Source organism: Neophocaena asiaeorientalis, unplaced genomic scaffold, assembly GCF_003031525.2.
Source record: "Neophocaena asiaeorientalis asiaeorientalis breed wild unplaced genomic scaffold, Neophocaena_asiaeorientalis_V1.1 scaffold149, whole genome shotgun sequence".
In the NCBI taxonomy this organism is placed as follows: Eukaryota; Metazoa; Chordata; class Mammalia; order Artiodactyla; family Phocoenidae; genus Neophocaena; species Neophocaena asiaeorientalis.
Window position 1 is genome coordinate 6973132 of NW_020174442.1, and position 12396 is coordinate 6985527.

Genomic DNA, 12396 nt, shown 5'->3' on the forward strand with positions numbered 1-12396 from the left:
TCATATTTAAAATATAATGTACTATTTGAAAAGTTTTGACATAAGTATGCATCCATGAAGCTATAACCATGATCAAGAGAATTAACATATCTATCCCCACCAAGAGTTTTGTTCCCCTGATAGCCCTTCCCTCCTATTCCTTGCTAACTCCCTCCTTTTGGACCCAGCCAACCACTTACCTGTGGTAAGATTACCTGTGGTAATCTTATTTAGCCCAGTGACTTCTGTCACTGTGTATTGGTTTGATTTTCTAGAATTTTCTATAAATAAAATCACACAGTATAAATTCCTTTTTTCCCGACTTCTTTTACTTGACACAATTTGAGATTCATCTCTGCTGTTGTGTGTTGTCATCTACTTTGATTGCTAACTAGTAATCCATTGTATGAATATTCTACAATAGTTTATCCATTCACTTGTTGAAGGACATATGGGTTGTTTCCAGTTTGGACTGCTAAAATTAAAGCTTCTATCATATTTGTGTGGAAGTCTATGGATGGATCATATGGTATGCTAAACTGCTTGAAAAGCTTACACACTATTTTCCTTTCATGGCCTATAATATTGGTGGCATATCAAGAAATCTTCGTATAACCCAAAGTCATCTTCTAGAAGTTTCATTTTAAGTTTGACATTTAGCTCCATGATCCATTTTGAATTAACTTTTGAATTTGATGTGGAGTATGAATTAAAGTCACTTTTCTGCATATGGACATTAAGTTGTCCCGGCACAATATGTTGAAAATGGTGAACTATCTGTTCACCACTGAGTTTCCTTTGGGTCTTTGTCAAAAATTAGTTGTCCATTTATGTCTGGATCTTTTTCAAGTCGCTGTTGTGTTATATTGAAACAAACATCTATTTTCACTCCAATATTATACTGTCATGATTATTGTAGTTGTATTATAAGTCTTTAAGTCAGGTAGCATTTGTCCTCTAACTTTGTTCTTTCTCAAAATTACTTTGGCTAGTCTAGGTCCTTAACATTTCCACATGAATTTAAAACCAGTTCATTAATTTCTGCAAAAGTGTCTGCTGTGATTTTGATTAGGCTTATGTTGAATCTATTGATCAGTTTGGGGAGAATGTTGACAATATGGTATTTAATGACCTGCAAACAGAGTATGTCTCCATATTTAGACCTGCCTTACTTTCTGTCAGCAATTTTTTATAGTTTTCAGTATATAGTTCTTTCCTATATTTTACTAAATTTATCCTAAGAATATCAAATTTTTGAAGCTTTTATAAATTGTATCTTATTACATTTTACTTTTCAATTGCTTGTGGCCAGTTTCTAGAACTACAGTTGTTTTCTTTGTATTAATCTTGTAACTCGTAATGTTAATACTGAGATCACTTATTTATTCTAGTAGCATTGTTGTAGTTTTGTAGGATTTTCTATGTAGATGATCATGTCATCTGAGAATAATAGCGATTTTATTTTTTCCCCAATCTAGATGCTTTTAAATTTCTTATCTTGCTTGATTGCTCTGGCTAGTATCTCCTGTACAATGTGTAATAGAAGCGATGAGAGTAGATACCCTTGTCTCTTTTCTACTCTTCAGGAGTAAACATTTGGACTGGACTGCTAAATATTATGTTAGCTGTAGGTTTTTTGTAGATGATTTTTATTGATTTTCGGAAATTTCCTCTGTTGCTAATTTTGCTATGAAACTTTATCAGGAATGGATGTTGGATTTTTGTCAAATGCTTTTTCTGCATCTATTGAGATATAATATAGCTTTCTTTTTTAGTTAGTTAATATGATGTATTACATTAATTACTTTTAATGTTAAACAACATTTTATTCCTGGAATAAACCCTATTTAGTCATGAAGTATCATCATTTTATATATCAAATGTTTGATTTTCTAAATATTTTATCAATGGTTTTTGCATCTGTCTTATGAGGGATATGTATTAGAAGTTGTATATTCTTATATTATTGTCTGGTTTAATATCATAGAAATGCTGGCTTCATAGAATGAACTAGGAAATATTACTTCTTCTTCAATTATCTGTAAGAATTTGTTTAGCAAAGGTATTATTTATTTTTAAATTATTTGTTAGAATTTTCCAGTAAAGTCATCCAGGCTAGATTTATTTATGAAAGTGGAGGTGACTAGGAGGAGAAAGTTTTAAGTAAAATTTCAATTTCCTTAATAAATACAGGGTTATTCATGTTATCTACTCACTCTTGAGTGAGCTTTGCCAATTTGTGTCACTCAAGATATTTATCTATTTTATTTAATTTGTCAAATTTATTGGCATAAATTTGTTAATATTTTCTTATTATCTTTTAAATATCTATATTATATTTAGAGATGTTACCTCTCTCATACCTGATATACATAATCTGTAACTTTTTTTTCCTGACCAGTCTAATAAGAGATTTATCAATTTTATGGTTCTTATAAAAAAACCAACTTTTGGGTTTGTTGATTTTTCTCTATTGTTTTATTGTTTTCTATTTCATTAAAATTTCCCTGTTTGTTTTCTTTCTGTTTACCTTGGGTTTGATTTGCTTTCTTTTTCAGATTTTTATAATGGAAACTAAGTAATGAATTTGAAATCTCTCTTCTATTATAAGGAAGAGCCATGATTTTTCTTCTAAGTACTGGTTTAATCATATAACCCAAATTGGAATTTATTGTGTTACCATTTTAATTCTGATAAAAATATTTTGTAGTTTTCTTTTTCACATGGGTTAATTAGAAGTATGTTGTTCTTATTTTATATCTTTATAATTTTCCAGGTATCTTTCTGTAATTTGTTACTTAATTCCATTGTGGTCAGAAAATGTATTTCAAATGACTTTAATCCTTTTAAATATACTGATATGTGTTTTCTCATTAATTTGGTTTCTCTCTGGGCACATTAAAAATGTACTTATATTTGTATTCATACATAGTCATGTGTGTGTGAAGTTTTTTTGGAAGTTTCCCAACATGATATTTGAGGTTCTTTTTTTCAGTTAGAGAAAATGGCATCCAAGCAAATTTGACATAAGAGCCTAGATGTTTCTACTGTGATAACAGCTTATTTATGTATACCTTTAGAGCACTGCCAAAATCTTGTAAAATATGAAGTTATCAGTTGATAATTAAGTGTAATTAATTAATTTTGCTTTGTATTTATATACTTATTTAGTCCTTCAATTATATGATCTATGTTCTTATGAACATTGTATACTTTATCACTCAATACCTCTTAAAAGAGAATATCTCAGGTGGTATTTTTATATTAGTGCTATTTTTCCCATACTGGTGTTGGGATGATTCAAGTTTTAGTAAATGAGTAGGGATGTTTTGATAATTTTCTACGTTTTTAAATTTTAAAAATGCTTGTAAAACCAGAGCTCTTTTTGGAGCATATAGGTGGCATGAGTAGAGAAATAATTTTTTAATTACATTTTCAGATCTTATACCCAAGATAATTTCATTTCCACAGCATCTAGCTAAATACCTATATTTTGAAGATATTTCTAGTTGATCTGCTACTCTGAACAATATTCTCCTGTTTTCATTGTCTAATACAGTGACTATAAGTAAATATGTGCAGTTTTTGGTATAATTTGAAAGACCCTGTCATACCTTACTCATAAAATGTGTAATCCCTAGAGTATAGTCCTCAGTGTCTTCTTTTTATTCCATCCTAATTTAGACTGTCTTTACATCTCAAGATAAAAGTCTACTCTAAGTCATTTTCTTTCTCCCTTGGCCTTGCTGAATTCCAAAAATTTACTGCTTCTAAAAGTACACAGAAAGAGAGGTAATGTTAGAGGAATGGGAAGACAGAAAGTCATTTGTATTGTGGGGACAGATTTTTTTTTGGTATTGTTAGATAATCTCAAAAATCCCTGGGTGTGTTTAAATTTTCTAATAGTTCCTGCCTATTAGACCATGCTTCTATGTTTCAAAGATCAAGTCTTGAGAGTTACTAATTATTTCTCAAAATGGCCCATTTGTACCTATGTTAAATTCTTCTCAAAATTTAGCATATTGTTACACCTAATGTAACGAATAGTTTCCAGTACCATAGTTATTTTGCATCTTCTATGTGTATTTCAATGGCAAGTATGAGAGGGTGAAAAAAATGCATCTAGTGGTCAGCAAAAAAAAATAAAATAACACTTCTAGTTTTGAGATACATGAAGCACTGTACAAGTTTAAGGTGTACAGCATAATGATTTGACATATATACATCATGAAATAATTACCACGGTAAGTATAGTGAACATCTACCTCATATAGATACAAAATTAAAGAAATAGGACACCCTTTTTTTCCCCTTGTGATGAGAACTATTTGGATTTTCTCTCTTAGCAACTTCCATATGTAACAAACAGCAGCATTAATTATATTGAGCATGTTGTACATTAAATCATTAGTACTTATATTTTTCTTATAACTGGAAGTTGGTACCTTCTGAGTACCTTCATCCAGTTCCATGTCACCTCATCCCCCACCTCTGATAACCACAAATCTGATCTCTTTTTCTGAGTTTGTTTGTTTGTTTTTGAAGTAAAATTAACCTACTACACTATGTTAGTTTCTGGTACATAACATAGTGATTTGATATTTCTATACATTCAAAATGATCACCATGATGAGTCTAGTTACCATCTGTCACCATACAAAGATATTACATAATTATTGACTATATTCACCACACTTTACATTTCATATGCATGACTCATTTATTTTGTAATTGGAAGTTTGTACCTCCTAATCCCCTCACCTATACCTCTTCTACCCCAACACCATCCTCTTTAGGACAGTCACCTGTCTGTTCCCTTCATCTATGACTGTTCCTGTTTTGTTACGTTTGTTCATTTGTTTTGTTTTTAGATTCCACATATAAGTGAAATCATTTGTCTTTCTTTGTCTTATTTCACTTAGCATAAAACACTCTGGATTCATCCAAGTTGTTGTAAATGGCAGGATGTCATTATTTGTTATGGCTAAATAATGTTCCAGTGTGTGGTGTGTGTGTGTGTGTGTGTGTGTGTGTGTGTGTGTGTGTCTATTTATCACATCTCCTTTATCCATTCATCTATAGATGGGCACTTAGGTTGCTCCCATATCTTGACTATTGCAAATAATGCTGCAATAAACATACAGGTGCATATATCTTTTCAAATTAGTATTTTCATTTTCTTTGTATAAATACCCATAAGTAAAATTGCTGGATAAAATGGTAATTCTATTTTTAGTTTTTTGACGAACTTTCATACTGTTTTCCATAGTGGCTGCATTAATACACATTCCCACCAATAGCATATGAGTGTTCCCTTTTCTCCATAACCTCACCAGCTCTTGCTATTTATTGTCTTTTTGATAATAGCTATTCTGAGAGGTGATATGCGTTTTGGTTTTGATTTGCATTTCTCTGATGATTAGTGATTTTGAACATTTTTCATGTGTCTGTTGGCTCTCTGTATGTCTTTTTTTGGAAAAAGGTCTTTTCATATTCTCTTCCAATTTTTTAAATTGGGTTGTTTGTTTTATTGATGTGGAGTATTATGAGTTCTGTGTATATTTTGGGTATTAACCCTTTATTGGGTATATTATTTGCAAATATCTTCTCCCATTCAGTAGGTGACCTTTTGTTTTATTCATAGTTTCCTTCACTGTGCAAAAGCTTTTCTGATTGATATAGTCCAAATTTGTTTGTTTTTGCTTTTGTTTCCCTTGCTTGAGGATACATATACAAAAAATATTGCTAAGATCAATGTCGAAGAACATACTGCCTATGTTTTTTTTCTAGAAGTGAATGTTTTCAGATCTTAAATTTAAATATTTAATCCATTTTGAAATTATTTTTGTATATAGTGTGAGACAGTAGTCCAGTTTCTTCTTTTGCATGTAGCTGCTCAATTTTCCCAACAGTATTTATTGAAGTGGCTGTCTTTTCTCCATTCTTGCCTCCATTGTCTGGATTAATTGACCATATACATGTGGGTTCATTTCTGGGCTCTCTATTCTGTTCCATTGATTTGAGTGTCTTTTTTATGCTAGTACCAAATTGTTTTGATGACTGTAGCTTTGTAGTATAGTTTGAAATCAGGGAGAGATATATCTCCAGGTTTGTTCTTCTTTCTCAAGATTGCTTTGGCTCTTCCTGGTCATTTGTGTTTCCATACAAGTTTTAGAATTACTTGCTCTATTTCTGTGAAAGATGCCACTAGTGTTTTGATAGGGATTGCATTGAATCTGTAGATTGCCCTGGGTGGTGTGGTCATTTTAGCAATATTCTTCCAATCCATGAGCATGGTATATATTTCACTTGTTCTTTCATCAGTGTCATATAGTTTTCTGAGTACAGGTCTTTTACCTCCTTAGAGACATTTAACCCTAGGTATTATATTCTTTTTGATGCAATTGTCAATGGGATTGTTTTCTTAATTTCTCTCTTGATAGTTTGTTGTTAGTGTATAGAAATGCAGTAGATTTCTGTATATTAATTTTGTGTCCCGAAACTTTACCAAATTCACTGATGAGCTCTAGTAATTTTATTGTGGTATCTTTAGGATTTTCTAGGTATAGTATCACATTGTCTGCAAATAGTGATAGTTTTACTTCTTTCTTTCCAGTTTGGATTTATTTAATTTCTTTTTCTTATCTTATTGCTGTGGCTAGAACTTCCAATACTATCTTGAATAAAAGTGGTGAGAATGGTATCCTTGTCTTGTTCCTGATCTTGGATTAAATCCTTTAGTATTCCACCATTGAGTATGTGGGCTTGTGGTATATGGCCTTTATTATGTTGAGGTATGTTCCCTCTACACCTACTTTGATGGGCTTCTTTGGTCATAAATGGATGTTGAATCTTGTCAAAAGATTTTTTTTCATCTATTCACATGATTATGATTTTTACTCTTCAATTTGTTAATGTGTATCCCATTAATTGATTTATGGATATTGAGCCATCCTTGCATCCCTGGGATAAATCCCATTTATCATGCTGTGTGATTTGTTTAATGTTTTGTTGAATTCAGCTTGCTAATATTTTGTTGAGAATTTTAACATCTGTATTCATCAGGGATATTAGCCTGTAATTTTCTCTTTTTTTGTGATACCTCTGTCTGGTTTTTGTAGCAGGGTGATGCTGGCCTCATAGCATGAGATCAGAAGTATTCCTTCCTCTGCAATTTTTTGCTACAGTTTGAGAATGATAGGTGTTAACTCTTCTTTAACTGTTAGAATTTACCTCTGAAGCTGTCTCATCCTGGACTTTTGGTTTTTAGGAGTTTTTTATTTTTTAAATTATTGATTAAATTTCATTACTGGTGAATTGTCTGTTCATATTTTCTATTTCTTCCTGATTCAGTCTTGGGAGATTGTACATTTCTAGAAATTTGTCCATTTCTTCTAAGTTGTCCATTTTGTTGGCATATAATTGTTCTTATTGTTCTTTTATAATCCTTTGTGTTTTTGTGGTGTCATTGTAACTCCTCCTTTTTCACTTCTGATTTTAATGATTTGGGCCCTCTCTTTTTTTCTTGATGAGTCTGGCTAAAGGTTTATCAATTTTATCTTTTCAAAAACCAGATCTTAGTTTCATTTATCTTTTCTATTTTTTTGGTCTTTGTTTCAATTATTTCTGCTGTGATCTTTATAATTTCTTTCTCTCTACTATCTTTGGGATTTGTTTGTTCTTCTTTTTCTAGCTTCTTTAGGTGTACTGTTAAGTTGTTTACTTGAGATTTTTCTTGTTTCCTGAGGTAGGCTTGTATCTCTATAAAATTCCCCTCTTAGAACTGTTTTTGCTTAGTCTCATAGATTTTAGATTATTGTGTGTTCATTTTCATTTGTCTCAAGGTAATTTTGATTTCTCCTTTGATACCTTCATTGATCCATTGGTTGTTTAGTAGCATGTTGCTTAGCCTCCATGTGAGTGTTTTTTTACAGTTTTTTCCTTGTTAAATTCTAGTCTTATAGCATTGTCATAGGAAGATATGTTTGATATTATTTTAATATTCTTAAATTTATTGAGACTTGTTTTGTGGCCTATCACGTGATCTCTCCAGAATGTCTCACTTGCACTTGAAAAGAACATGTATTCTGCTGCTTTTGAATGGAATGTTTCATTCCATTCCTCCTTGTGATTACTCTAGCCTTTCAAGTCACAGAGCACAAAGAGGTGGTGGCTGTGCAATTAGCTGGTCTGATAGAGGAGGAGATAAAGCAGATACTAAAAATAAGCAAAATTTTAGATGAAAATCTCTGTGCAAACACACAAACAAAAAAGTGGAGCCTATTCTGTCATAATTATCCAAGTACTACTAAAAGGAAAAATTGTGTTACCTTGTAACATTTTCTAAGTTCCCCTTCCATAATTTTTATGTTCTTGTGAGGGAAAAAGTAAAACAAATTTAATTGTATTTGATTTTATGACATTGCTTTTAAAAAGCAAGTGTTATATGTTAAGACTTGACTTGTGTGCTTGTGTTATAAGTTTCCAATTAAAAGTGTCCCTAAAGGCTACTTCCTATATGATTTTTCCCAGTAAATGAGGCAGGCCCTTCTAAGATCTTTCACAAAGCATCTAGACATTCAAATGAAGAGATGAATCCTTCTTAAACAAGCTAGCTATTAGGATTTAATGGTCTGGGTATGTTACTATTAGGATTTACTGGTCTGGGTATGCTACTATTAGGATTTAAGGTGTCTTCAAACTGAAATCTCAATGTTTGCCTTATGAAATACCTGAGATAAGATGCTTAAATAAGAAAAGGGCTATTGACCCAGTAAACCCAAAAGAGCAAATGGATATTTTTGGCCATATTTTGCCTTTCAGACATTTTTTTGGAAATCTTCAAGAACCTCCATTTTCTCCTTCTCTGAATAGGACCATTTAAGTGCATGTTAAGCAGTTATAGAATTGTAAATAAAAACTTTTGCCAAAATAAAAAATAAAAGGGGGGACATGGTCTCCATGATGAAATTAGTTTCTTTACAAGAAGGGTTACCAAAGAGCTTGCTTGTTCTCTTTCTGCCTTTTGAGGACATAGCTAAGGCAGCCATCTGCAAGCCAGGAAGAGAACTCTCACCAGAACCCAAACATGTTGGCATCATGATTCCTGACTTCCAGCCTCCAGAACCATGATAGTATTGTGGGAAGTGGCCAAGATGGCAGGGGAGGAAGACCATGATTGCACCTCCTCCCACAAGCAGATCAAAATTATAACAATTTACATAGCAACTGTCAATGAGAGTGACCTGAATACTAGCAGAGAAAATCTTCTACAGCTTAAGAGATAAAGAAGGAGTCACAGTGAAATGGGTAGGAGGGGGAAAGATGCAGGACCCACGCCCCTGGGTAGTCAAACTACAAACAGAAAGATAAGCACAATTGTACAGGACTCCCCAAGGAGTGAAGGTCTAAACACCACATGGGGCTCCCCAGCCCAGGGATGGGCTCCCCACCAGAAGGATGAACCTCCATAACATTTGGCTTTGAAGGCCAGTGGGTCTTGGGAGAGCCAGAGTGCTGTAGGAAACAGATTCTCCTCTTAAAGGGCACACCCAAAATCTCACACACTCTGAGACCCAGGATAGAAGCAGTGAATTGAAAGGAACATGAGTCAGATCCACTTGCTGATCTTGGAGAGCCTCCTGAAGGGGTAAGAGGTGACTGAGATTCACACTGGGGACATAGATGCTGGTGGCAACCATATTTGGAGAGCTCAATCTAACATAAGGACACTGGTGCTGGCAAGGCCACTTTGGAGTCCTCCTTCTAGCTTATTAACCTTGGTAAACAGCCTAGCCCACCAGCCGGTCTGCATCAGTCTTGAGTTGTCCCAGGCCAAGCAGCTAGCTGGGCAGGACATAGCCCCACCCACCAGCAGGCTGGTTGTCCTAGTCCCCAGCCTTACTCACCAGTGGGCTGACACCAGATCTAGGACCCTGGGCCTGGCAGCCAGAGACACCTGGATCCATCTCTATCTACCAGTGAGCAACCACTAGCCCCAGGACCTGGATTCACCCACCAGAAGGCAGGCATCAGCCCTGGAAGCCCCCTCCAGGACCCCACAACCAGAGATCTCAGGACCCAGCTCTGCCCACTAGTAGGCTGGCACTAGCCTCAGGCCCCCTGGGTCACTCAGCCAGCTGTCAGAACCAGCCCCACCCACCAGCAGGCTGATACCAGTTCTGGGACCCTGCACATCACAGCCAGGTGCTCCAGGACCTAGTGCCACCCACCACTAGATCAGCACTAGCCCTGGGATCCCCTTCCCCCAGTTCTCTGGATCTAGCCACCTTGTGTTCTAGGCCCACCCACTACTGGTCAAGCAATAGGACTGGGGCCACCTGGGCTGTCCCAAGCTGTGCCAAGACCCTGCCCCATTCACCAACAAACGGAAGCCTCTGCAATAGACAGGGCCTGGTAAATAACCTAACCAGAGGCCAGCCACACATACCAGGGTACCCACAGTAGTTAGCCTGAACCAATAGAAGAGCCCACACATCCCACAGAGAGGGTTCCACTAAAGCATATAACTATGGTGACCAGAGGGGAGTGCATTGCTGGGCCCCCTAGGACAACTCCTACAAAAGGCCACTTCTCTAAGATCAGGAAATGTAAACAACATACCAAATACATAGAAATAAAAGCAGAGAATTAGGCAAAATGAGGCAAGAGAAGAATATGTCTCAGATGAAGGAACATGATAAAACTCCCGAAGAAGAACTAACTGAAGTGGAGATATGCTACCTACCTGATAAATAGTACAAGGTAATTGATCATAAAAATGCTCAAAGAACTCAAGAGAAGAATGGATGAACACAGACATTTGCAACAAAGGGTTAGAAAATAAAAGAAGAACCAAACAGAGCTGAAGAATACAATAACTGAAATAAAAATACACTAGAATAAATCAAGAGTAGAGGAACAGATCATCAGGTTAGAAGATAATGTAGTAGAAATCACCCAAGCTGAACTGAAAATAGAGAAAAAATAAAAAGAAATTAGCTTAAGAAACATCTGGGACAATATCAAGGCATGCTAACATTCACATTTTAAAGGTCTTAGAAGGAAGAGAGAGAGAGAGAGAGAGAGAGAGAGAGAGAGAAAGGTGAAAATAACATATTTGAAGACATACAAGTTGAAATCTTCCCCAACTTGGTAAAGGAAACAGACATCCAGGTCCAGGAAGCACAAACAGTCCCCAAGAAGATGAACCCAAAGAGGATTACAACAGACATATTGTAATTAAAATGGTAAAAATAAAGATAAAAAGAGAATTTTAAAAGCAGCAAGAGTTAGCAAAGGAAACCATAAACAAAATGAAAGACAACACACAGAATGGGAGAAAATATTTGCAAACAAAGCAACAGACAAGGGATTAATCTCCAAAATATACAGGCAGCTCATGCAGCTCAATATCAGGAAAACAAAAACCCAATCAAAAAATGGCATAATATCTAAATAGACATTTCTCCAAAGAAGACACACAGATGTCCAAGAAGCACATGAAAAGATGCTCAACATCACTAATTATTAGAGAAATGTAAATCAAAAGTACAATGAGGTATCACCTCACACACATCAGAATGGCCATCATCAAAAAAATCTACAAACAATAAATGCTGGAGAGGGTGTGGAAAAAAGGGAACCTTCCTACACTGTTGGGGGAATGTAATTGGTACAGCCACTATGGAGAACAGTATGGAGTTTCCTTAAAAAACTAAAAATAGAGATACCATATGATCCAGTAATCCCACTCCTGGGCATACATCTGGAGAAAACCATAATTTGAAAAGATACATGTACCCCAATATTTATTGCAGCACTATTTACAATAGCCAGGACATGGAAGCAACCTAAATGTCCATCGATGGAGAAATGGATAAAGAAGATTGGCACATATATACAATGGAATACTACTCATTCATAAAAAATGAAATGATGTCATTTGCAGCAACATGAATGAACCTAGAGATTGTCATGCTGGGTGAAGTTAGACAGAGAAAGACAAATATCATATGATATCACTTATATGTGGAATCTAAAAAAATGGTACAAATGAACCTATTTACAAAACGGAAATAGAGTCACAGATGCAGAAAACAAACTTATGGTTACCAAGGGAGAAAGTGTTGGGGGGGATAAATTGGGAGATTGGGATTGACATATACACACTACTATGTATAAAATAGGTAACTAATAAAAGCCTACTGTATAGCACAGGGAACCCTACTCAATAGTCTTTAATGACCTATATGGGAATAGAAGCTAAAAAAGAGTGATTATATGTGTATGTATAACTGCTTCACTTTGCTGTACAGCAGAAACTAACACAACATTGTAAATCAACTATACTCCAATAAAATTAAGTTAAAAAAATAAAAGCAGCACAGGGAAAGCAACTAGTTGTGTAGAAGGGAG